General features: G+C 34.6%; 1 protein-coding gene and 1 pseudogene across 1 annotated transcript in view; both read left to right on the top strand.

Moving 5' to 3' along the window:
* LOC109374599 (thrombospondin type-1 domain-containing protein 7A) overlaps positions 1-26,448 on the top strand; it is a gene marked incomplete at its 3' end in the record, with an annotated part of 587,092 nt that overhangs the window by 234,562 nt on the left and 326,082 nt on the right. The gene's annotated exons all lie outside the window — the stretch shown is intronic.
* On the top strand, positions 8,050-8,447 carry LOC109374600 (60S ribosomal protein L32 pseudogene; annotated as a pseudogene).

Below are 26,448 nucleotides of genomic sequence, written 5' to 3'. Positions count from 1 at the left end.
GTGACAAATTCAGTATCTAGTTTTAATATTCTCTTTATGTCTTGTGGCCCTTTTACTCAGGAGGTCTATGACCTAATCTACCCATATATCAGTTTATTTTTGCATTGCTTTTGAGCTGCTAATCTTCTTAAATTTTTCTTCAAAGTGGAATAAACATATACAAGGAGTAAAGGATACTCTTGATAACTATATGTATTTATAAACATCCCATTTAAAATTTTCCTTTATAAGTATTCTCAGCACTTCCCACATATTTATCATTCTCAAACTTAAGATAATGCAGTGTTTGTTTATACATGTTAATATAACTGATAACAAAGTTTTTGTATTGACATATTTGAATTGAATTTTGGTCTCAAAATGAAACTCATACATGAAGCTGTTTCAAGAAACATGATTAATCCTTGATTAAATGAGGGTGTAGGCCAAGAAGTTGCTATCAAAGATACCCCAAGTACTGTAGCTTACATAAGAAAGAAGCTTATTTCTTTTTGACATTCAGTCCTGGGTAGGCAAGTTCTACTCCCCTGAGTTACAGAGGGACCCAAGCTGGAATGCTGGCTTTGACATTCTCACTGTATCTATGGCTTCCTACTCAGGATGTAATATAGCTACTCCAGTATTCATTGTCGCTACTATCTAAGGCGGTGCACCAGCACTGTGTCCACTCTCTGAAAGCATGTTGTACTTTTATAGCCACATTAATGAGCCATGCTGCTAATGGATTTCAATTTTCATAATACCTCTTGATTTTGACTGTATATCCACTCCCGTATCCAGGTCATTTATCTAATCTTCGCATTTGCCACCTCCTCACTCAAATCACATTCTAGCTACAAAGAGTGAATTATGGTTCCCAGATGTACCATATGATGTTTGCAATATTTATATGCATCATTTTTCCATGGTGTTTCCTGTACTTCTAATTTCTTTTCTTTCTTATCCTCATGAGCACCTTCTTAACCTTCAATACACAAAGCTCAATGCTTTTGTTCCCAGTATATTATATGCACGATTATATTGTAAGCTCCTTATAGACAGCTACCGTGGCTTACAAAAATCATTATGCCATTTCTGAGCTGTGTGACCATGGACACGCTGTTTAAATGTCCCATGCTGTATATTCCTTATACAAGATTGATGATATAATCTGTGCTTTCCTCACAGAGGTTAGATAAAAAAATGAATGAGATCATCTTTGCAAAGTTCTTTCATAAGTAGCTCTTTTGTCATAAATAGAATAAGCACTCAACAAATGTTAATTATTAATAGATATTACTATTTGTGCACCCCAAATATCTAGGTCCTCCATAGGATTGATGATCATTGGTTACTTGATTTCATTTGAAAATCAGCAACCTGTATAGGTGTCCTTAATAAACTCACAAATGGCACACAACTTGATATATGACTGAGGCCACTATCAGGAAAATTAGGAAACAAAGTGATTGTGATGGTCTGGAATAAAGGATAAACCAGGGCCAGGACAATTTAACATGATAACTTTTCTTCATCAAAAGTATTTTCCTCTCAGGAAGGCAAAGATACCATTCCAGTTCCATGTTGTACTCAGTACATCAGGATGAACGTTATATAAAAATTATTTAATGAATTTTAACATAAATCTTATTTTCTATGTTCTGTACTTCCCACAAAAATGTCAATTTGACTTAGGAGTTCATTGTTTCATATACTTGCATACTTATGCAAGTATGTAAATAAACAGATGTCTACTGAAAGATTGTGATTAATAAAATTATGTAGAAGTATTTATTTGAAAATATTTTAGCTTATCACTTACAAGTCAAACATTTTTTTAGACTCCTGATATTTATTATTTTGTGATCTGTACACATGTTCATTTTCTCATTTGTAAGTGTTCTTTATATATTAAAAATGTTAAACAGTGTTCTGTAATTCATGTTGCACATGCTTTCCTCTGCTTTGTCATTTGCCTTTCAATTTCGTTTATGGTGGTTTTCTTATAAGAAACTTAGAAAATTTCAGAAGTCAAATCTATCAATACTTCTTTAATAGTTTCCTTTTGTATTATGCTTAGAAATGCCTGTTCCATAAAAAGACTTGAATAAATATTGATGTATATTTTGTTTCAGTATGCTTATAGACTCTTTTAGTGTTTAACTCTTCAAACTATTTGGGATTATAGTCAGAGAAAATAATAATTATCCCAGAATGATTACTTTCATTCTTTGCTGGTCAATTTAAAATATCAGCTTTGTCACACACACACACACACACACACACACACACACACACACAATCTGGAAGTATTTTTAATTTTGTCTGAGAGTCTTTGCCATTTGTTATAGAACTTTAATACCTTCACATTTTCTTTGGTCATGATATTTATTATATTGGCTTGTTGGAAAAGTCATGACATATTTTTTCTGTTATTCATTGCAAAAATGCATCATGACTTTTCTGACAACCCAATAATTTATTTTACCTTGAATTTCTGTATGTTTGTATGTGTTTTGCCTCCTTGCTGTCCCTATTTTCTGATATTTATATAGGGACTCTTTAGGGTTTTATTTTCTGCAGATTTATTGAGGTATAAATATATTTTGATTGAACGTCTATTTTATCTGATATAAATATAGCCATTCCTGCTCTCTTTTGGTTACCATTTGCATGGAATATCCTTTTCTATCTCTTCACTTTCAACCTGTGTGTGTCCTTAAAGCTAAATTGGATCTCTTGTAGTCATCATGTTGTTGGGTATTGTTTTTTATCCATTCAGCCATTGTGTCTGTTGATTGGAATATTTAATATATTTACATTTAAAGTAATTATTGGCGGATAAGGAATTACTATTGACATTTTCTTAATTGTTTTCTGACTCTTGTAATGCCTTTTTCCTCTTTCTCTCAGTTTTGCTGAGTATGGTATTCTTGATTGGCAGTCTTTTTTTCTTACAGCACTTACAGTATATCAAACCACTCCTTCAAGTTGGTGGTGTCATGCTTTCTTGATTTTTTTTGTGACCCACGTAGCTTGTGTTGGTGTCTGCATATGAGGGGACAAATCGCTCTTCGCTCTTCGCTCTTCTGCCCCTTACAAACTGGTTTTGGCAAGGAAAGATGTCCTCCTGTGGTTTCCCCAGACTGATGGGATTACCTCCAGACTTGCAGTCAAGTTAGATTGGAGTCAGGTCACACAGATGTTGCTGGGTCTACAGTGGCTTGCATGGTTCGTCAGCTTGTCATTAGGGTCTTAGGCAGACCCAGATCTTGTCAGTCCCTGGGTGAATGGGTCTGTCCCTAGTTGAGGAGGGTTTCGCACTGGGTATGAATGTGCTTTAGGGTTCACAGTTGGGTCCACGGATATTGGGCCAGTAACAGGTGTACAGATGGCCGTGACTCCCAGCAGGTCCCTGGGAATGCTCCTGCCAGATCACTCAGGGAGTCCTTGGGCAGTCTGCACTGGTCCCTGACTGTGGCCAAGAGTGGCTGGAACTAAGTTCTGTTGCTTTCAGGACTCATAGCCAGGACTAACATCGGCATACCAATTACCTAAGGCATGCACAGGTATGATTCCTCCTGAGCCACTTAGCAAATGATGATGGTGGCAGAATAAAAGGCAAATGGGGCTATTGCCAAGTTCACAGGGAACAGAGTTGTTTCTGTAGTCAGGACCACAGTTCTTGAGTCAGCCACCTGGGCATGGGCCTGCCTTCTCAAAACGGTCCTCCTTGGTCTTGGACTCCACTGATACTTCACAGTCTCCTACCTGGATTCCAAAGCTCCCACAAAAGTCCTTTAGTCTATACATAGCTGCCAAACTATTATTGTTGAGGGTGGAGTATGTTGACTGGACACCGTTTAGTCTGCCCTCTTACCATTTTCTTGTTTGTTTGTTTTTCATCTCTGTTAGAGAAAAAGATTTTATGAATTTTGCAAGAAAAGTCCTTCTATGATTTTAAAAAGTTATTTATTGACATTGTTTCTTCCTTTCCTCTCTTTTGCCCCTAGAATTTCCATCATAGATAGAAGGAATCTTTTGGAAATAATTGATCTGTCTCTTATTTTACATTTTTATTATTTCTGAAACTAGGAGGAACTTCTTGAACTTCATTTTAACTTTTAAAATTTGGTTTTATGCAACATACAACAAGTACATACATGCCCATAGTTGGGATATGGGTAATAGAATGAGAAAAGAAAGAATTGGTAGCAGAGTGTCCAAGGTTGTGAGTTTGGATTTGATTTAGCCATTCATTCTATGTCTCTTCTTTTTATTGGCAAGTCTCTCTTAAACAATGATATGGATAAGTAGAATTAATAGCCAGTGTAATCCTAATATGCCTCATATCTGAAAATTCCTTAGCACTTTTCTGTTTCTACTTTAATGATGATAGTTGTCAGGAGGGATGCTTTGTTACTCAGGAACTGCTTGCTTTGTTTGTTTGTTAACGTTTCAAATGATCTGCTCTGGGTGGACCCGCTGAATAGCTAAACCTGAACACCATTTGGGTTGTAGATATAGATCCTCAAAAGGTCCTATAATGTCAACTAATTATAGCCCTGCTTGAACAAACGAGTATCTAAAAAGGGCTCTCTGACTAACCTGGAATAATGATGCTGTTTCCTTTAACTGTTTTCTGTTGTTTCCTAATGTAATTGTTTGATGTTACAAAGATATAGGTTCACATTCTATTCTCACTCTACCATATGTATTATTCTTTTCATTTCTTTTTTTCTTTTTTTCTTTTTGTAAAGTCACCTTTGAAAATTTGGAACTGAGGCTCCTAGTTATACAGAACAAATCCACCAAGATTTTAAAATAGCAATTAATTTGAATTATTTTTATTAGATACTTTGGAAATAACCGAAGGATAGATGGGTTCTCTAGGCAATTTGAGTTTGGTGATAAAAAGCCCATCTCCCTGACTTTGTGGAAGATGCTAAACCCCATAGTGCATGCTAATGTGTGTTTTCTTAGCCTCCCATGCCCAGAAGTATCATTATATTCAGTAACTGAAGTCTCATACACCCTTGCTACTGTTTACCCTGCATGTACCACAGATGGAGTAAATGGGCCTGCAATTCCTCAGGGCTTTAAAAAAAATTCACTGTCATAGTTTAGAGATTGTGGCTGCATCATTGACTTCTTACCATTAAGAGCCTGGTTCAGTGTGGCCTCCTAGATGCAAAGCCTGCATAGATTAAACCTGAAGCCTTGCTTAAAATCTCTTTATGGACTGTTAAGCTCCAAAGCAGAGAATATAATGGATTGCAAATATTAGATTTGCACTTCCATATACAGCTGGGTCTAGATAATTTAATCAAGGTTTGCAAGGCAATTTCTCCCAAAGTTTTGTAATTCTGAATTTACATACAGAAAAACCCCTAGAAAAGTATTATGCATTACAATGGTTTTGATTATTGGCCATTAAGTAAAAAGGTTTTCATTTATTTTGTAATATGTAAACACTAAAAAAGGGACCTCATATTATCTAGTAACTGCATACAGTTGCATGCTTGATGTAAAAAAAAAAAAAGAGTGTGTGTTTACATAAAAACATTGAAATTTTTCCCATGGGAAAGAAGGAAATTGACAATTCCATTCAAAGGGCAAAAAAGTGGAATAAAGTAAATACAAATCTTAGGAAGAGGGATGCCACAGTTTCATTGATGATGTTTTACTCGTCTGATAAACAGAGTATTCATTTCAAACGCACGTACCATATACTATATCTAATTAATAAAAACCTGTCTCACAGTTAAGCTGCTTCTCCCCAAGTGAACATTGCTTATGTAACATTCTTAAATTGCCTGGTGAGAATTTTAGCAGGGGAATATTTAGGCAGCTGACATTGCCCCGATTTGTCATTTTATCGAGTTTGCTTCTTTCTTCAGCCAATATCTCTTTTGAAAATGCACACTCTCAGACGCAAGCCAGCTGTGTAAGTGAATCCTGCAGGAAAAGCCATATGAGAAAATGAAAGGCTCGAACAATGATTCACATGTAAAAACATTTACCAGTGATGATGATTAAAATGAACTCTGTAGGGAGAAGTTTATTTTCATAAGAACTCATTCAGATAAAAATCAGTGTTGGGAAACAGTTGTTAGAATACACTCGAAAAATCCTCACAAAGGAGAAGAAACTTCGAACTTGAAAAGATAAAAATTGTGTGTCTTTTATGGTAGAAACTTTAAACAGTGTGACTGGAAGATTAATTATTTCATTTAATAAAAATATTAAATGAAAAAATTTAGAAGCACACAGACTGCTGTAGCAGCCTTGTGAGACAGAGAGAGACTAAATATTTAATGGTTTCTATTTCTATATCTATAGAGGGATCTAAATGCAAAGTTGAAGGTCCATATAATGGACTATCTTAAATAAAATGTAAGAACCAATTACCACAACTTTGTGGCACATACAGCAATAAATGTGCTAAATCGATAAGAAAAAGTCAGGTTAATTTGTGTTAATAATCTGTTCTTACACTCTAGCCATTTCTTTAAAGTATACTACAGAAGAATAGAGGTATTATAGCTATTTCACAAAGGTTCTTCTCATGGAGAGAAAAAAGAGACTATGTAATTAAGGTCCAGGGACACAGTTAAGGCCTTGAGGGATGAGATAATCATGGGAGCAGGGAAGCTTTTATGCCACTTCCAACAGAGCCAGCATGTGGTGTAGTAAATCCCTGAGATTACTGGTGTTGACTATAAAGTGAAGCCCGCAGGATGTTTTGGGGAGAGGTGGGACGCTGTATGGGGGCTGTTGGATGCTTGTCTAATATTCCTGCACATCCATAAGCCTACCTTACTTGCATCACCTGTAAATTCACTTGCTCTACCTTGGTAAATATATCCATTCCTGCTTAAGATGGCATGGGTTAATAATAATAATAATAATAATAATAATAATAATAAAAAATATAAATTTAGGGCATATATAAATCCAATTTAAAGATTAGTTTGTGAAAAATGAGGAAAGCTTCATAATGTCAACAAACAAAAACTTGGGGAAGAGTGGAATATTTCCAAATGTAATATAATGTGATTGCGTTTTCATTAGAGTCCTCAGGTCATGTATTCAGTTATTTGGCTGAGAATATATGTTGTGCTAGCTATTGGAAAGGTGACTTAATTTTTGTTTTCCTTTTCCCTCTGCCCGTTGCTTTAATTCCAAACTGTTAATGCCAATCTAATTTGTCCATGTGCATTTAACTAGATTAAAAACTATTTAAGGTATTTGGAATGGTGTGACTATTTTGTTTGCATGCTAATTAATATGTATTGCCAACATGATGGAAACCCCTTTTTCTGATGGGAGTGAGTGGGACAACTTCATTCTAACACTAAAAGGATTAAGGATCATGTTAATGCTTTCTTTCATTCCTGTGTTTAAGGTCATGAGAGCTTTCCTTTTTTCATTATGTCTATTGATTACCTTTGAATTAGTCCCTAAATTTTAACATGGTTTGTAGTGCTGAGGAAACTTTTAAGGATGGAACTAAAATAATCTTGGCAAAATAAAATCAGGAACATAAGCACAGACGTGCTTATAGTTATACTGAATCTGTGTTCTCAAGGGAAAACAAAAGACAGCATCTTAAGGAACATTGGGTAATATGAAGATTATCATCCAACTATCAGAAATCATAAAGGAATATTGTTTAGATAGAATGCAGATGAAATTACCATTGGTTTGCAATTTCTGTGAGCTTTTCTAAGGATTAAGAGGAAACCCCACTCATAAGGCATTTGAAAACAAACATATCAAATAAAAGACAGTAAAATACAGTTGGCTTTCTTCCAAGACTGTGACAAATGACAGCTAGGATTCTTTCCCAGTGAGTTAATAGGAAAAAAACGAAAAAAAGAAAACTTACCTGTAGAATGATGTGTCAGTTCTGAAGGAGACCACCCTAAAAGGGTATGGGAGGATGGATTGTTATAGAGGCTAAAGAGGTATAAGCCTTGGTTGGTTCCAGTGAAAAATAAACAAACCAACAACTAGCTCTTCCTCAGCGCTGCCTACGGAGATGGCACCCATCTCCTACTCAGTATCATGGTTGCCCTCAGACCACTCGTGAAGCCCAAGATCATCAAAAAGGAGACCAAGAAGTTCATATGGCACCAGATGGATATGTCAAAATTAAGCGTAGCTGGTGAAAATCCAGAGGCATTGACAATAGGGTGCATGGAAGATTCAAGGCCCGGATCGTGGTGCCCAGCATGGGTTATGGGAGTAATAAGAAAACAAAGCACATGCTGCCCAGTGGTTTTCAGCAGTTCCTGGTTCACAGCGTCAAGGAGCTTGAAGTGCTGCTGATGTGCAACACATCTTACTGTGCTGAGATTGTCACGTCTCTTCAAAGAACCACAAAGCCATTGCAGAAAGAGCTGCCCAGCTGGCCATCAATCACCAATCCCAATGCCAGGCTGTGCTGTGAAGAAAATGAATAGACAGCTTGTGTACAAATTGAATTGTGTTTTAATAAAACCATAAAATTCTGCCAAAACAACAACAAAAACACAAAGACCAAATACCTAAAGTGTCTTTTTATTTTTCTGGTACCATTGATGAGATTTGAGTATGGATGGGTAATTAGATGATATCAAATAATTATTGTTAATTTTCTAAAATGTGAAATGTTATGCAGTCGCGTGGGGAGAAGGTCCTTTTTTTTTAGGAGTTGCATGCTTAACTATTTAGGGATAAAATGCCTGCAACTTACCATAAAGTAGTTCAACAACCACAGCAAAAAAGAACAAATATATATTGAGAAAAGTGAGCAGATATGGAAAAACGTTAAAAATTGTTGAATTGAGTCTAGGTGATGGATATAAAGATGTTCATTGTAATTTGTTCAACTTTTCTCTGTGTTTAAAGTTTTTATAACAAAATTTGGAATGAAATCTATAGACTTTACAAAGGAACATAAGAGCCAACTGAAAGAGGTTCCAATTTGAGCAACAAAAATAAAATAGTACTGGATTATAACTTAAAGTATAAAACAGAGTATCGTTATTTGTATCCATATTAATATAAATAAATATTTGGTTAAATTAGTAAATGAGGGAAAAGAGGCATATATCCCATGCAGGAAAACTCCAAATAATTTATGTAAATATTTTGCTCTCAAAGAGAGGGAGTATAATTTCTCTCTCCTTATGAGTCATCTGCACATGCTAATTTCCTTCCAAAGAGTACAGTATGAAAAGGGGGAACAGAAAAAAGTGCATTAGGAAAAAACTAAGTAAATCTACATAAATTATGGATTTTAGTCAATAATAACTTATCAATACTGTTCACTAATTATAATATATCAACCATAGTACTATAAAATGGTAATAATAGGGGAAACTGGATGTAGGATTTATGAGAGTTCTTGCTACTATCTGCTCAATTTTTCTGCACATCTAAAAACTGTTCTAAAACAAAGCCCCTTTCACAAATTACATATTTTAAATCAGTGATTCACTTGTAGAAATTTACCTAAAAGTTATTTAATGTATAATGAAATGTTGATGTTAAAAATAAAAAAAATAGAAACAAAATCACCAAATATGATAATGGCTCAATAAATTATAGTGCAATTAAACTGTAGCAACCAAAAAGTATATTATGGGAAAATATTAAAATAGTGAAAAGCCCATGGGCTAATGTAGTGGAGAAAATGAATTACAAAAATTTGTATGGTATTATTCCAAATTTCATAAAAGACATTATTTTTTAAATGAAGATTTGAGAAATCATATCATTTTATTCTTGCTTCATTCTGTTGCATAAAATTGACCCTGAAGCATCAATTTTTTGTGTTGCTGGCATTACTTTTTCTTTCTTTCATGTGTTTGCCTGGTAAGAGTGTTAAAGAGTTATAAATATTTTGCAAAATTTTTAAAAATTAATTTGGATTTTATTTTGTCGTGATTTGTATTGCAAGTGATGTTTAAATAATTGTATTTTAATTTCATGTAAGCCCCTTTTCTCTTGATCCACTAATATAATTCAGAGTTCTATAATTAATCAAACTTCCAGCTTCAGTAATCAGCATGTGTACAGTCATGAAAAGTCCCACTGTTTTGCTAATGATCTTCAAATTGGTGCTAGATGGTCACTTTTTTATTTATTTGAAGCCTAATTCACCATTAAAGATAAAGAAAAATCAAATATCTCTCTGTGATATCAATTAAAATCCAAAATAATATTAATTTTAATAGTTCAAGATAGTTTAAATATAATTTTCTATTTTAGTTGTACCACTGAGTCTATTTGATTAGATCAGAAAATATAAATGTGTTTCTAAGCAATGTAAGTTATTTCCCTTTAATTTCTAACTATTAATATAAACTCTTTCAAATATATTAAAAATACACACACACAGACAAATTTAGGAATCACTATGTATCTATACTCGTATGTCCAGCATAACAAGGTTAAATTTCACTATATTTTCTCAAAATTTTAAAGAGGAAAAAAAATTTAGATAGAATTGAAAAAGCTTCCTTCTTATCTCTCTTCTTTCACAAAGATAAGCAATAACTTGATGTGTATCGTTTTTGTCCACTTTAATTTTAGTAAGAATATGTTCTCATACATAATTTTAACGTTGTATATACTTTTGTGTGTTTTAAAATTTTACGTAAATTGAATAATCCTGTTTTGTTTGTATCTTTTTATGACCTTACCAAATATTATATTTGAGATTTATTCATGTTTGTAAATATAGTTAAAATTAATTGAAGTTTATTAATGTATAAACATACTACATTTGTCATCCCTACTTCTGTAGATGAATGTAAAATGCATGGACTCATTTAATCTGCAAAAGTATAAAAAAAAACTGTTGTTTTCTGATATAGCATTCATCCCATGCTACAGATAAGAAACCTGAGGCTTAAACCATTTAAGTAACTGACCTGTGTTCAGGCTAGTGAGTGCTGAAACTGAGGTATGAACCATGTAGTGACCCAAGATAGCAAATTACTAATGAAATGCCTTCCTTTGCTGATGGTTTAGTCAGTAAGGTTTGGGGATATGGAAGTAATGAGTGTTGCTAGTTTATGGATTTCAGAAAATAAAAAATTATTAAGGGACCTAGCAGAGTAATATGAAGAAAATGAAGTAGAAGACGATTGGAAATAAGTTATAAATGCAATAACAAACTGGATTCTTTTCCATACCCATAAGGCTTGTTTCCTGACTGTTGATTTATCAGCTGAACACTCAATGTGAAAATCCAAATTTAACTGAATTCAGCAAATACCCAGAGTGCTTATTATGCACAGACCTCTCTCCTGGGAGCTGGGACACTGACTATAAAAAACAACACCAGCTCCCAGAAGGTGCAGTCTAACTGCAGAGTCCAGTAGCTAAAATGAGAGTTCTGAACTGGACACAGCATGACTCACTTATAGAGCGCCATAGGTCATGTTAGTCTAAAGATTAAGAATGGATCCCTAAATGAGAAAAACTGATATGAATTTTACAGAATGAGAAGAGGTAAGCCAGAGGTAAAGAAGGTGGTAAGAGTGTTTTCTGAAATAGGAGATATGAGCAAAGACAAGGAGGTCTGAGTTTGACCATTACACTCACTCGAGGGACCATGATATTGTGTGCAGACTCATTACATGTGAGTGGGTGAGGTGGATGAGAATCACATAATGAACAAGTTAAAAGGTTGAGATGTTTTCCTGAAGACAAAAGGGAACCATGGGACATGTTTTAGCTGTGGAAAAAAAACCAAAGCACGTCTGATTTCTGTGTTAAAAATATGGTTTTGATACAAGCATTTTGACAGTGTTGCAGAGAGGCGTTTAGAGACAAAAAGACCATTTCTGATGTTAGTGGGTCCAAAGCAATGAATGGAAGTTGGCTTGGAGAAGAAATGGCAAACTTAAGAAACATGGTGTTTGTTAACTCTCTTCCTAACGAATTCTTTATTGTCTAGGGGGGAAAATAAGCATGAACTTCTTGAAAATGCAATTTTTTATTTATTTTTTATTTATTTTTTTTACAATTCCTAAATCTTTGGTTTTAGTGTCTATTTTGTGTACCCAAGCTGTATGTCCAGTTGCCCATTTATGGAATTCTCCCACATCTCTACAAATGATACATGGCCAAAGTTGGACTCATCCTTTCTCTTCTAACTACTCTTTCTTTTACATTCTCTGTCTTGGGTAATATAGAGGGAAATGAGTATGATTGAGAATTAACAGGCGAAGTGATACCACTTTATTTATTTTTTGTTTCGTTTTGTTTTGTTTTTAGCTGAGTCATCCTACCACCTGTAGGCAGCTCAGCAGCAGCTCAGCTCTGGCCTCGAGTTGAACTGGCAACTTGATACCGCTTTTAGAATAGAAATTTCATTGTATCTTGTCTACTGAATGAAACTTGGTCTCATTTAAATTCTTTCCATGTAGACATGATTGCGACAGACATAGTAGTATTAGTGAGATGGAAGCATTAATTGGAAGGCAGATATACAATGTATTTCTCCTACTTAAAAGTTTGTATGCGGAAATAATCGTTAATGTAATATGGACAGTTACTTACTACTTGTCTTGATAATGAGAAAAAGATCACTCTAAAAATATGACTTACAGATAAACCTTAACCCAATAGGCTCTTTCTTAAAATGATTTTTCAAAGCTCCCTAGCTAAATCAATAAAACCTTAGTTGAGTGTAATGTCTTTCTGTGATGGTATATTGTTAATTAAAAAAATCTAGTTCTCATTCCAAAAAAATCTTTCCATCAGACTCATTAGTAAAAAAAAATATATATATATATTTGACATAGAATAATACAATTCTTTCATTTCTTCCAAAGACTCTTTTTGTCTGTTTGCTCCAAAGTATGTCATATATTACCAATTAATTACCACTTAAGATTTTTCCCTCCTTTGTTGGGAGACTGACTTCCATAATATATTTGTCTTTTCCTAATAAATAATTTGATAGTTTAAAATATGAAAGTATAGTTTGAAAGTGAAAGGGAACAATGGGTAGGATAAATGTGGTGAGTGTTAAAGTGAATGATGGCGGGATGTTTTTATTAGATTAGAAATATTATATCTTACAACTGAAAATGCAAATTATGCAGTGCCATCATGTTCCTTTCAAGCACACAAGATAAAATTTGCATATCTAAATTGGATCAGGCCGAATGGGTTTCCCTACTCCCTCTCTCCCTTGAGCAGCAGTCAGCCTGAAAAAGCCTGCAGTTGATCCCAATAGTGAGTTTTTAAAGTCCACATTTGAGTCCTTATGCATGCATGTGTATTTGTATGTGTATACACATATGTGTGTGTGTAGATATATATGTGTAAATATTCAGCTTATTTTCATTTTAATTTCTTGGAGGCTGACAAAATTCTTCGACTTCCTTTTGATAATTATTCGCTTTACACGTCCACATTGCTATTTTTCTTTCACTAATATTTCTCTGCTGTTTTTTTTTTCAGAGTATTTGAATATTCGAAACTTTGAGTTCTCAATGAAATTACCTTTACATATTAACAGGCTGTGCTCTCTCTTCCATTCATTTTTCAGGAAATGTCTGAAATACTCAACAAAGAAGAATAAACTATTTTACTGAGCTATTTATCTAAAAGTATCCTTCTTATTCAAATTACTGTAGTTCTTTTAGTTACTTTATTTATAGGTTTATGCATGCAACTAATTTTGCAAATAATCCATTATTCAACAAATATAAGGTTGACTCAATAGAATATGTTTAAATTTTCATCTTTACATGTATATTTGGCTTATTTTAATTTTTCCCAAAGGAATTAAATTTGTAGTTCAAGAATTCTGAAATCTCGTCATGGTTGATCACCTTTGCACACTTGTAAGTTTAGATAAAATGAGTATAATGTGAAAGGTTTTAGTTGTATTGGACGATCCCTCATTATCAGGACATAAGCAGGAATTCCAAATAAAACCACCCAACTCTAGTTGCTTCTAATAAATAGCCCTGGATATTTTTGAGGATTAAAATAAATACAGAGTCTTAAAAAGCCAAGACTAGTCTTATCTCCAGGTAGTGCTTTAAAAAATTGGTGATGTTTCTGTTATTTTATAAAATGTCAGATGCACATTTATTATCTTTGTGTATATAATATTACATATTTTATCCAAATGTCATAGACGTATTCCTATGATGTCCCTTCTTGATTCTTTATAGATAAAACATCCACTGTAGCTAATCCATTCCCTAAGTTTCCCAAGCTTCATTTTAACTTGCTTCTTGCCAAATTTATTTTTATTTAGAATTGCACTGGAATATGAGAAAGTTAGGAGTGTATGGAGTATATGTTTTATTTTAAGTAGCCTTGTGTATATATGAAAGGTAAGTTAATAAAAATATTCCCTTAAATAGTGTTTTGGATTCTGTGAAAGCAATAATTTCATATTTTAAAAAAACTTTCCCAAAAAACATGACATGCAAGAATACACCACCAGTGCCAGCTATTCATGTCATTATGTAGGATGGAGTTGACCCTGGACAAAGCTGCATGTCTCATTTTTGGGGCACATTCACCACTATTTTTGTACCATACCTCCTGTAATTCCTGGTTTTGTAGTAGTTCCTACTACTGCCTGTCTACCCTCAAGTTCCCCAGTTTAGTTCCTTTCTATTCACACTTCTCTTTTCTATTCACCTTCTCTAGGTATAGAGAGGATTTCACAAGAGGCTTTGTGTAAACAAATGAGCCACTATTTGAAGATATTTAAGGCTTTAAAAGGGAAATATTTTAGGAAAATGGAAATTTCATATCACATTATACACTTTCTGTTTTCACCTAAGGAACATATTTGTTGTATATTATTTATGGCAAAGATATATAATTTGTATAGCCATAGGTCGATCTATCTATATACATTCATACATGTATATTGCCCAGTTATAGAACATGTAGTACCTAAATGTATGTAATATGAGCATATGCCATTTTATATAATGCTATGTGTCAATTATATCTCAATAAAACTGAGAAACATGATTAGGACAAACATTCAGAAAACTGTGTTTCCATTAATTCATCATTTTGTGGCTTTTTGAAGACTTTTTTGCCTGGTAAAACTATTCTTGATTTCCTCCATTGGATGTGACTAAGATTGCAGAAAATTTAATGAACCCGTCGTTGGAAAGTCTTGACAGGGCTCTAGTTAGATGACAGTAAGTCTGCGAAGATGTTTTTAATTTTTTTATTACTTTGAGAAAATAACATTTGATGCAGTTGTAAAGATACCATAATCTCTACACTTGTACAAAATTGCCAAAGAACGAGGTATGCGTTTTCTTCTCCTTTATTGTTACTATGACAAAGGTAATGGCACTGGCAGACATTCCCTCTGAATATTTAGAATCGCAGTAGGAGGTGAGTGAACCATGGTATTAAGCCCATTCCAAAATGTAACCAGGAAATACCCCAGCAGCCTATGAAACCTATTTAAAGCAACCCTTAGGGAAAAACCTACTTCAGACAATCCAGTTCATGCTGTGTTGTGTAACCAGCATGAACTGAATTTTATCAGCCTTACAAATAACTATTCTCCCATTTACTAAAGTCTGTAACACATGTGGTGAGTAAAAAAGTATGTGTTTTATTTGTTCTTCTGAAGGAAATAAGGGGGATTAAACCAAAATGAAAAGGCAGGAGACAGAAATGTATGCAATTATGTACATAGCTATACTTAACAGAAAATATTGTTTGAACTAAAATCAAGAAACATTGGTTTAAAAGAAACACCTGTCTTCCTTACATAATTCTAACTTGAAAAAAAATGTAGCTTTTCCTCTTTTCGAATGAATATTCCTTTGTGATATTAATACCAGGAGTATTTTTAAGAGTTGTAAAAATGTAGTGCGTTTCAAGCTTCTGTCCAAAAATAAAGTAAGGCAAAATAAAATTTCAAAAGTCCACAGGGCATATGAGAATTTTTGTTATATATAATTGGCAGGTCTAAAAATTCATTAGTTGATTTGCTTAGATCCTCAATAACAAGACAGTCTTTCAGAAGTAAAGGACCAAATACTAACCCCAGACTTACTACTGATTTAGTTTTTGCCTTAGGCAGGATGTAACGCCAGCGTGTTTCAGATTTTGCGCCTGAACTTGATGTTTCAGTGTCAACATACTTCAACTGCATACTGTGTGAGCTTTACCTAATTAGTGACGGCACGAGTTCTGGAACACAGACTGCTGTGTTTTGTCTGTTATACCCAACTTGGCCCCAGAGCCTTTTGGGATGGGAACCATGGTCCCGGGATGATTTATGTTGGTCAGGTTGTAAGTGCTTAGTCCCTCCCGCCTTTTGGTTGGCTTGCAGCATGTGATTTGAAGGTGCCCAAGCATTAGAATGGAAAGTGTGAATAGAAAAATCTCTAAAACATAGATACTCAGACTTCATGTTTGGTTTGTGTGTACTTACATTGGTTGTAACTGGGAGTACCTATTATAAAGCATGGAGTTGACCTTGTGAAAAGAGTTAGAGCCTCATAACACCTACTCTTTGTAGAAGAAAGTTTCGAGGAGAAGTTTGGTGTCTGTGACTGAACCACAGAGCACCTAGACAAAGACTCACAGAATCTTGGCCCATGAAAAGCTAAATTTTCTTTAAAAGGGTATTGAGGGGAAACTGAATGATCCCTCAGTAAAATTTCTCATCGAAAATTGAATTCAATTTTCACACTATCTTCTCTAAAGGGGAAAAATGTCCTACAAAATGTGGGGGCTGCATATTTCTTCATCCTCGTAGTTTCTATTCTCTCTCTTTTTAAACCATCGTGTTGTACACCTAAAACTAGTACAATGTTATGTGTCAATTATATCTCAATAAAACTGGAAAGGATGATTAAGACAAACATTCAGGAAACACTGTCATCATTTTGAGAGTTTTTGAAGACTTCTGTACCTGGTAAAACTAGTCACAATTTCCTGGATTTTAAGGGCTATCCTAATTAATAAAGTGCTTCATTTTACTTCTCCTTTTTGAGATATTTCTTCAACCTTACCTAGCAAAACCTTTCTGTAATTAAAAAAAAAAATTTCCACTACCATATTCTTAAGTTTGCAGTGTTATTTTTTTGTGTCCTGATTCTTCCTGATTTATAGCATCTTGTTTCTGTTCCCTGATTCCATTATGTTCTCTCTCTCTATTATTGATTTTTTCCCTTCATTTTATCTGTTCACTTTTTTTTAAATTATATATGTGTATGTTTTAGTTTATGTCTTTTATTTTAGAGGCTTTTCTGTGAATTATTTATTGACATTTAAGAATGAAGTACTAAAAATCCAATTGGACATTCCATAGGCACTTCATATGTGTTGCTCATTGAAAATCTCAGTATCATTCTTTTCTTTGAGACTGGTGGGATTGACCCGAGAGGTATCTTCCAGTCTCCTTGTAGAATGAGTATATACCCTGTTTCTAGCATTCTCAGAGCTGCATGAGGAGAGAGAGCTGAAGGTTTTTCAATTCAATTAAAAGCTATCTATTTACCCTTCCCATTTCAGTGGAGTCCCTCACCTTCACACTTAGCATTGCCTACTAGACCACAACTCTCTGATTTAACTTCTCCTGGAAGTAACTTCCAGTTTCCTGTAGAGTACAAGAATACTCGTAGTAATACAGGAATATATTTCTGGAAAAACAAAACATTTTCGATATATAGGGAAGATGTTCAACACATGGTTAGTTTACACTTTATATTAGTCAAATATATGTTCAAGTAAAATTTTCTTTAATTTAGTGATCAAAGGTTGAGAGGTTTTCCTGTTTTCCTATGAGCAGACCTCATTTCACTAATTATTATGGAGAAATTATAATAAGACTTTCAAAATGAAGACTCCGTTTTCCAATTATAGGATTGTTTTCCTTTTTGAAATGTGATTATTTATTTTGTTCCAGTTTCTTAAGAAAGTTACACTGGCTCTAGATCATTTCGCTACATTTGGTCATTATATCGCAGAGACTTTATTGTGGTCCCCTCTGTATGTTTCTATCATTTGTCCTCCAGACCATGAATTTTATTTTGCGAATTTTTAATTCTATCTACTGCTCCAATATGAATTTTCAGGGTTTTTTAATAGCTTTTTAAAAATCATACAAATAGTACTTGTTTATTTTGAGGTAAAATTCAAATATTATTGGGAGACAAAAAATAAAAAGGAAACGTGTCCTATATCTTACATCTTATATATCTTATATATTTAGGACACATCTCTGAAACATTTGATAGATGAGAGGCTGTATCGCCTTTTTTAATTTTGATGAATATTGCCAAACTGCAAGTTGTACCTAACCAGGATCCCACCTACAGAGGTGGGAGAGCAGCTTTATCCAAACCATCCCTTACAATACCATGTAGGTACTCCTGGAGCTGCAGGGACATAAGGGCAGTTACCTGTCTCATGGAAAATATGAAACAGGCAAGATTACTGTAGAATGAGGGCAGTGGGGGTGGAGGGGTGGGGGGGTGGTGGTTGTACTCCTTCAACCAGGATTGCTGTGCAGACAAAAATGTAGATGCTCTACTACATTTTATTAAACATTTCATTTTTGGCTAATATGATAGGTAAAAATTTGGCTTCTCATTGCTATTTTAAATTTTATTGTTTTAGTTGTCAGGTTGAACATTTTTTCATGTCTCTTGACCAATTGTATGTCACTTTCAGTGAACTGCTTATTAATAAACTATCCTCTTTTTAATAGATTTTAAACATTGTTTTTGTAATTTGTTAGAGATGGTATATGTTAAAAAATGAAGGATATTATACCAAAATCTTTTCCCAGGTTCTCCTTGTTTCGTGATCTTAATTTTGGTTGTTTATTTTATTTGCTATATGGGACAATTCTGATGAAGCCATCTTCTGAGATTTTGACTTCCTTAGGAGTCTTTACCCCATATTTGCAAAAAAATTGCCCACATTTTATTTTAGTACTTGTACACCTTTATTCAAAACTATGTCTTTGAAACATCTATAATTTATTTTAAAGTGTGAAGAGAAGTTTATTATTGTTGTCTCCCAAATGGCCAGTAGTTTGTCCAAACACCATCTGTTTTCTTCACTGTTTCTTCACTGATTTGAAATGCTCCCTTGATCATATTCTAAATGACCACATAAACTTTTGTTTGTTTCAGAACTTCTATCCAGTGATTTCTCTCCAGGTCTTCAGTTTTGCACATTACCAGTTGTGCCAATACCAGCTTGTTTTTAGAGTCATGTTTATCTAGTAGACCCACGTTCCCTCTTTATTACAATGACTGTTTTCACAGCTGTGTATTTCCACATAAATGCTAGAATCCATTTGTGTGGTTTAGGAATGTCCTACTGCATATGTCACCACTACTTAATCATATGGATTAATGTAAAGAAAGTAATGCCTTAAAGTGGATTAATAAACATATAAAATAATTTAGGGAAAATTACCTGGTTTGCATTTGAATAGGCAACTTTTTTTCTTTATTTAGCAAAGCTCCCTTAGAAAAAGCCAAAATTTTTTTAAAAATTAAATTTATTGGGGGTAACATTGGTTAATAACATTATATAAATTTCAAGTGTACAATTCTGTGACACATCATCTGTGTATTGCATTGTGTGCTCACCACCCATAGCCTAGTCTCCTTATGTCACCATATATTTGACCCTCTTTACACTTGTCTTCCTCTCCCCAATGCCCCTTCCCCTCTGGTAACCACCATACTGTTACCTGTGTCTAAGACTTTGTTTTTTTCATATGTTGGTTTCTGTTTTATATCCCACATATGAAAGAAATCATATGGTTCTCGTCTTTTTCTGTCTGGCTTATTTCACTGACAATGATACTCCAGAAATCCACCCATATTGTTGCAAATGGCAGTATTTGATTCTTTCTTATAGCTGAGTGGTATTCCATTGTATATATGTGCCATTTCTTCTCTATGCAATCATCCCCTGAAGGACGCTTAGGTTGTTTCCATGTCTTGGCCACCATCAGTAATATTTAGTGAACATAAGGGTACATATGTCTTTATGAATAAATGTTTTCAAATGTTCATGTGGGTACCCAGAAGAGGGATTGCTTGGTCATATGTAGCTCTATTCTTCATTTTTTGAGGAACCCCCATACTGTTTTCCATAGTGGCTGTACCAGTTTCCATCCCCACCAGCAGTGTATGAGGGTTCCTTTTCCTCCAAATCCTCTCCAACACTTGTCATTTCTTATGTTATTGATAGTAATCATTCTAACAGGTGTGAGGTGGTATCTCATTGTGGTTTTGATTTGCATTTTCCTAATAGCTAGTGAAGGTGAGCATCTTTTCATATATCTGTTGGCCATTTGTATGTCTTTTTGGGAAAAGTGCCTGTTCAGGTCCTCTGCCCATTTTTTAATTGGATTTTTGTTGTTGTTGTTTTTGGTGTTTAGTTGTATGAATTCTTTATATATTTTGGATATTAAACCCTTATCATAGGTATTGTTTGCAAATATCTTTTTCTATTGGTTGGTTGCCTTATTGTTTTGTTGGTGGTTTATTGTGCAGAAGCTTTTTGGTTTGATATAGTCCCATTCATTTATTTTTGCTTTTATCTCCCTTGCCTTTGGGGTCAAGGTCACCAAAGCCTCTCTGAGACCAAGGTTCATAAGTTTAGTATCTATGTTTTCTTCTATCCGTTTTAATGTTTCAGGTATTATATTTAAGACTTTAATCCATTTTGAGTTAATTTTTGTGTATGGTGTCAAATAACAGTCTAGTTTCATTTTTATTCTTGTGGCTTTCCAATATTTCCAACACCATTTGTTAGAGATTGTATGTTAAAAAAAAATGAAGCAAATTATAGCAAAAGCTTTTCTAGTAGAGGAGGCTTTCCTTTCTCCATTGTATGTTTTTAGCTTTTTTGTTGAAAATTAATTGCCCATATACATGTGGGTTTATTTCTGGGTTATCAGTTCTGTTCCATTTGTCTGTGTGTCTGTTTTTCTGCCAATGCCATACTGCCTTGAATGTTTTAGCTTTGTATAGTATAATTTGAAGTCAGGGAGTGTGATACCTCCAGGTTTGTTTTGTTTCATTTTTTACCTCAGGATTGCTTTGATTATTCAGGGTCTTCTGTGTTTCATCTAACCTTGGTGATTTTCTTGTTCTATTTTTTTGAAAAATAGCATTGGGGATTTCTGAGGGTTGCATTAAGTCTGTGTATTGCTTTAGTTGATATGGCCATTTTAATTATGTTGATTCTTCTAATTCATGAACTCAGAAATATCTATTTCTTTGTTCCTACTTCGATTTATGTCAACACTGTCTTATAGTTTTCAGTGTAGAGATCCTTTAAATCCTTTGTTAGGTTTAATCTTTTTTTCTTGTAGCAATTGCAAATGGAATTGTATTTTTCATTTCTTTTTCTAATAGTTTATTGTTAGCATATAGGAATGCAACAGATTTTTGTACATTGACATTGTATTCTGCAACTTTATCCTATTTGTTTATTGTTCCTTATGGTTTTTGGTGGAGCCTTTGGGGTTTTCTATGAGTAGAATCATGGCATCTGCAAAAAGTGAAAATTTTAGTTCTTTATTCCCAATGTGGATGCCTTTTCTTTCTTTCATTGCTCTGCTAGAACTGCCAGTACTATGTTGCATAACAGTGGCAAGAGTGGGCATCCTTGTCTTGTTCTCAACCTTAGAAGAAAAGCTTTCAGTTTTTCACCATTGAGTAAGATATTAGCTGAAGGCTTGTCATCTATGGCCTTCGTTATGTTGAGGTACTTTACTTCTGTATCCATTGTATTGAGTGTTTTACTCATAACTGGATGTGGTATCAAATGCTTTTTCTGCATCTATTGCTATGATCATATGATTTTTAGCCTTTATTTTGTTTATGTGGTATATCACATTGATCCATGTAATACATATGTTGAACCATCCTTGCATTTCTGGAATGAGCCCCACTTGATCATGATATATTATCTTTTTAATGTATTGTTGTATTCAAGTTGCTAGTATTTTGTTTAGGATATTTATATTTGTATTCATGAGAGCTATTGGCCTGTAATTTTCCTTTTTTGTGTTGTCCTTACCAGTTTTTGGTATCAGGGTAATGTTGGACTCATAAAATGAATTAGAAATCACTGCCTCTCCAACTTTTTGGAAAAATTTGAGAAGTATAGATATTAAATCTTCTTTGAGTGGTAGAATTCACTAATGAAGCCATCTGGTCCTGGACTTTTGCCTTTTGGGAGGTTTTTAATGATTGTTTCTATTTCCTCACTGTTGATGAGTCTATTTAGATTTTCCAATTCTTCATGATTCATTCTAGGAAGGTTATATATTTCTAAGAACTTGTCCATTTCTCCTAGGTTATTGAATTTGGCGGCATATAGTCTTTCATAGTATTCTTCTATAGTTCTCTGTATTTCTGTGGTGTCTGTCGTAACTTCTCCTCTTTCATTTCTAATTTTGTTTATTCGACTCTTTTCTCTGTTTTCCTTAGTGAGTCTAGCCCGAGGTTTGTCAATTTTATTAATCTTTTCAAATAACTAGCTCTTTGTTACATTATTTTTTTCTGTTGTTTTTTGTTGTTGGTGTTTAATTCTGCTCTAAGTTTTATTATTTCTTAACTTCTGATGTTAGGCTTCATTTGATCTACCTTTTCTGTTTCTTTAATGTGAAGTGTTAGATTGCTTGAGATTTTTGTTTCTTGTAATGATATAAACTTCCCTCTTACTACCGCTTTTGCTGCATCCCAGTAGTTTTGATATGTCGTATTATCATTCTCATTTGTCCCTGTGTATTTTTGATCTTTTATTTCTTCTTTGACCCGATAGTTGTTCAGTAGCATGTTGTTTGAGCTTCACATATTTGTGGTTTTTCCAGCTTTCTTTTTGCAGTTGATTTCAAGTTTCAAACTGTTGTGGTCAGAGAATATGATTTGTATGATTTTAATCTTCTTTAATTTGTTAATAATAGATTTGTGCCCCCCACACATGGTCTATTCTTGAGAATGTTTCAGGTGCCATAGAGAAGAGTGTATTTTCTCGTGTTTCAGGATGAAAATCTCTGTAAAATGTCTGTTTTATTTAATGTGTCATTTAAGGCCAGTATTTCCATATTCATTTTCTGTTTGGATAACCTTACCCATTGCTGTCAGTGGGGCATTTAGGCCTCCTCCTATAGTTGCGTTTTTCTCAGTTTCTCACTTCAGTTCTGTTAGTAGTGGCTATATATTTTGGTGCTCCCAGATTGAGAGCATATACGTGTATATTGATATGTGTTATGTCTTCTTGATGTGTTGCCCCCCCCATTATAAAATGCCCATCTTTGTTGCTTGTTACCTTTTTTTGCCTTGAAATCTATAATATGTGTCTGATATAAAAACAACTACAGCCACTTTTCTCTTTGTGCCTTTTGCTTTGAGTATCATCTTCCACTCCTTCACCTCGAGTCTGTTTTGTAGCTGAGATGGGTCTCTTGAAGGCACATATAGTTGGGTTTTGTTCTTTAACCCATCCCACACTCTATGCCTTTTAATGGTAAATTCAGTCCATTTACATTTAGGATGGTTACTGATATATGATGACGTCCTATAGCCGCTTTATCTTTTATTTTCTATTTGTTCTGTGTCTCCATTGTTTCTTTTCCCTTGTGTTTCAGTCTGCTATTATAGATTGGTGATTTTCCATGATTTTTTTCCCCTTCCAGTTCCTCTTTTGTTATGTTACCTGTATCAGTTCTAGATTTTTGCTTTGTGGTTACCATTATGTTTATGCAAAAAAATGTTTCCTGTATATAATAGTCTTTTTTTTCTGATTGCATCTTATTGCCATTCTCCTGTGCAATTTTGTCCTTTCCCCCTCCCCTTTTATGGTTTTGTTGTCACACGTCATCCCCTTTTTAAGCTGTGTGTTCATTTCCAAATTGCAGTAGCTATTGTCTTTTTTGAAAGACGGCTTTAACCTATACGTTATATTCAAGTGTTTATTGTATTCTGAAGATGAGTTGTAGTTTCTGCTTTTGTCTGCCTGTCATCTCACTCAGTTTTGTGTCCTCTTGCCTTTTTATTTTTGTTGGAAGGGCTCCTTTCAGCATTTCTTGTAATATAGGTCTCGTCCTGATAAATTCCCTAAGCTTCTGTTTGTCTGGAAAAAGCTTTATTTCTCCATCATAACTAAAGGATAACTTTGCTGGATATATTATTCTTGGCTGGTGATTTCTCTCTTTTAGTAACCTGAATATTTGATTCCACTGTCTCCTAACTTGTATGGTTTCTGCTAAATATCCGATGATAATCAAATGGGATTTCCTTTATAGCATACCATGTACTTTTCCCTGGGTGCCTTGAGAATATTTTCTTTGTCATTAACTTTTGACAGCTTTAATATAAAGTGCCCTGTAAAAGGCCTTTTTGCATTGAGATAATGAGGTGTTCTGTTAGCTTCTTGGATTTGAGGGTCCAGTTGTTCTCCTAGTTTTGGGAAATTCTTGCCAGTTATTTGTTTGAATAAGTTCTCTGTTCCCTTCTCTCTCTTTTCTCCTTCTGCTATAACCATTATTCTTACATTGCTCTTTCTAATAGAGTCAGGTAGTTCTCATAGAGTTCTTTCACTTTTTTTCTTCTCTCAATTGTCTCTCTTCTTGCACCTGAGTCATATCTAGATTTCTATCATCAGCGTCACTAATTCTTTCCTCCATATTGTATGTTCTGTTTCCTAAGCTCTCTAGTTCATTCTTCATCTCATTAATGGAGTTCTTTAGCTCCAGAATTTCTGTTTGGTTCTTTTTTATAGTTTCAGTCTCTTGATAAGGAACTCCTGTTGTTTGTTGATTTTATTCCTGAGCTCATTCAACTACCTTTCCTAGTTTCCTTGCACCTTGATGAGTTTTTGCAGAACTGCATTCTTAAACTCTTTGTCATTTAAATCAGTCTTTCATGTCTTTGAGTTTATTTTCTGGAGATTTTTTTTTTCTTTCTTGCTGAGCTACCTTGTTACCTTGGTTATTCTTGATACTTGATGGATTATTTCTCTGCTTGGACTTTTGAGGGAATTCCTTTTTTTATTTGTTTTTTTACTTTTAGTACTGTCCCTTTCAACTGTTTAGAAGGTCAATCTTTTGTTTTCCTGCAGGTGGTGATTTATTTTTCTCTTACCTATATTACTGTGCTCTCTTTGGCATGGTGTCCTCTCTGCCGTGGAAAACGTCCTGTATTCCCTGAGGAGGTGGCCATCCTCTTTATGTCCTGGTTGTCTTGGTTTCAGGGGACCATCCCCGTGGTGGGATGTGGCAGGCAAAGGAGCTTCTGGTCTGTGTGTTCCTGGTGCTGCTTCCCTGCAACCAGAAGCCACCAGCTACACTGTTCTGAGGTGACACAGCTGCCTCTACCGTGCTCCACTGCAATGGGTTGGAGAGCGGTGGGTGGAGGGAAGTGGGTTTGCATCTCTTTGGCTCTGTTCTTTTCAGTGGATTCAGCCTCAGTGAGTACAGACCACTTAGGCTGTAATGCTGCTTTTGCCCCTTCATGACCTGCCAAGTGAAGGTTGTAACGTGGGGTGGGCCATAGAAGGGTGATGGGTGAATTCCTGCACCTGTGTTTCTATTTGCCTGGTGATGGCAGCTTGCCAGGTGCTGCCATCCTTTGCACCGTTTCTCTGCCCCTGATACTGGGCTCAGCCTCAATGTGTCCTGGCCACTCAGACCAGATTGCTGCTTCTGCCCCTCGGGTCTGCCCAGTGGGGTTTTCACTTGGACCCGTCACTGCTATTATGTAGGCTGAGGCTCAGGGCAGTATGAAACTGAATCTGAGGCTGCTATCTCTGCCCTTCCCCTGGACCCGCCTCCCCTGCTCTGTATGATACACCCACCTTCACATGTTTCAGTGTAGGGATCTCTCAGACACATTTCTGTGTTGAGCAGGGAATGCTTTGTTCAGTTATAGCTCTCCAAGTTGGAGCATTAAGGGGACAGACTGGAAGTCTTCTCATGCTGCCATGATACTTACATCACCCATTTTCTTTTTTTACACATGTCTTGAATATTTCTTATCAATCCCTAAGTTCTTTTAGCTTATCTTATTTATAAATTATAAAGGGGAATCCCTTTAATCACATTTTCTGTTATATGTACTGATTATTCTTATTTTTCAGAAAATTAATGATCATTTTATATATTAATCATTTAATTTCCTGAATTCTCATAGTCATTTTAAAGGTTTTTCTATTGATATATTTGGGTTTCTCAGATATTTATTATACTTTTTAGTTACTGATCATTTTCCCTTGTCTTTCTCATAGTTGTCCATTTTATTTCTTTTGGCTAATTATATTTTCTTGTACTTTTAGAATGATATAAAACTTTTCTGGTATCACTGGCACTTGTACCTTGTTCACTAATGTAGTGAGGGTATATTTAAATGTTTTTATAAAGTACATAATTGCCTTGTGATTGGAGTCATGCATCTTTTAACATAATAATATCAACCT

Source organism: Hipposideros armiger, unplaced genomic scaffold (genome assembly GCF_001890085.2).
Source record: "Hipposideros armiger isolate ML-2016 unplaced genomic scaffold, ASM189008v1 scaffold_842, whole genome shotgun sequence".
NCBI lineage: Eukaryota > Metazoa > Chordata > Mammalia > Chiroptera > Hipposideridae > Hipposideros > Hipposideros armiger.
This window is presented reverse-complemented; position numbering and strand designations above follow the sequence as displayed.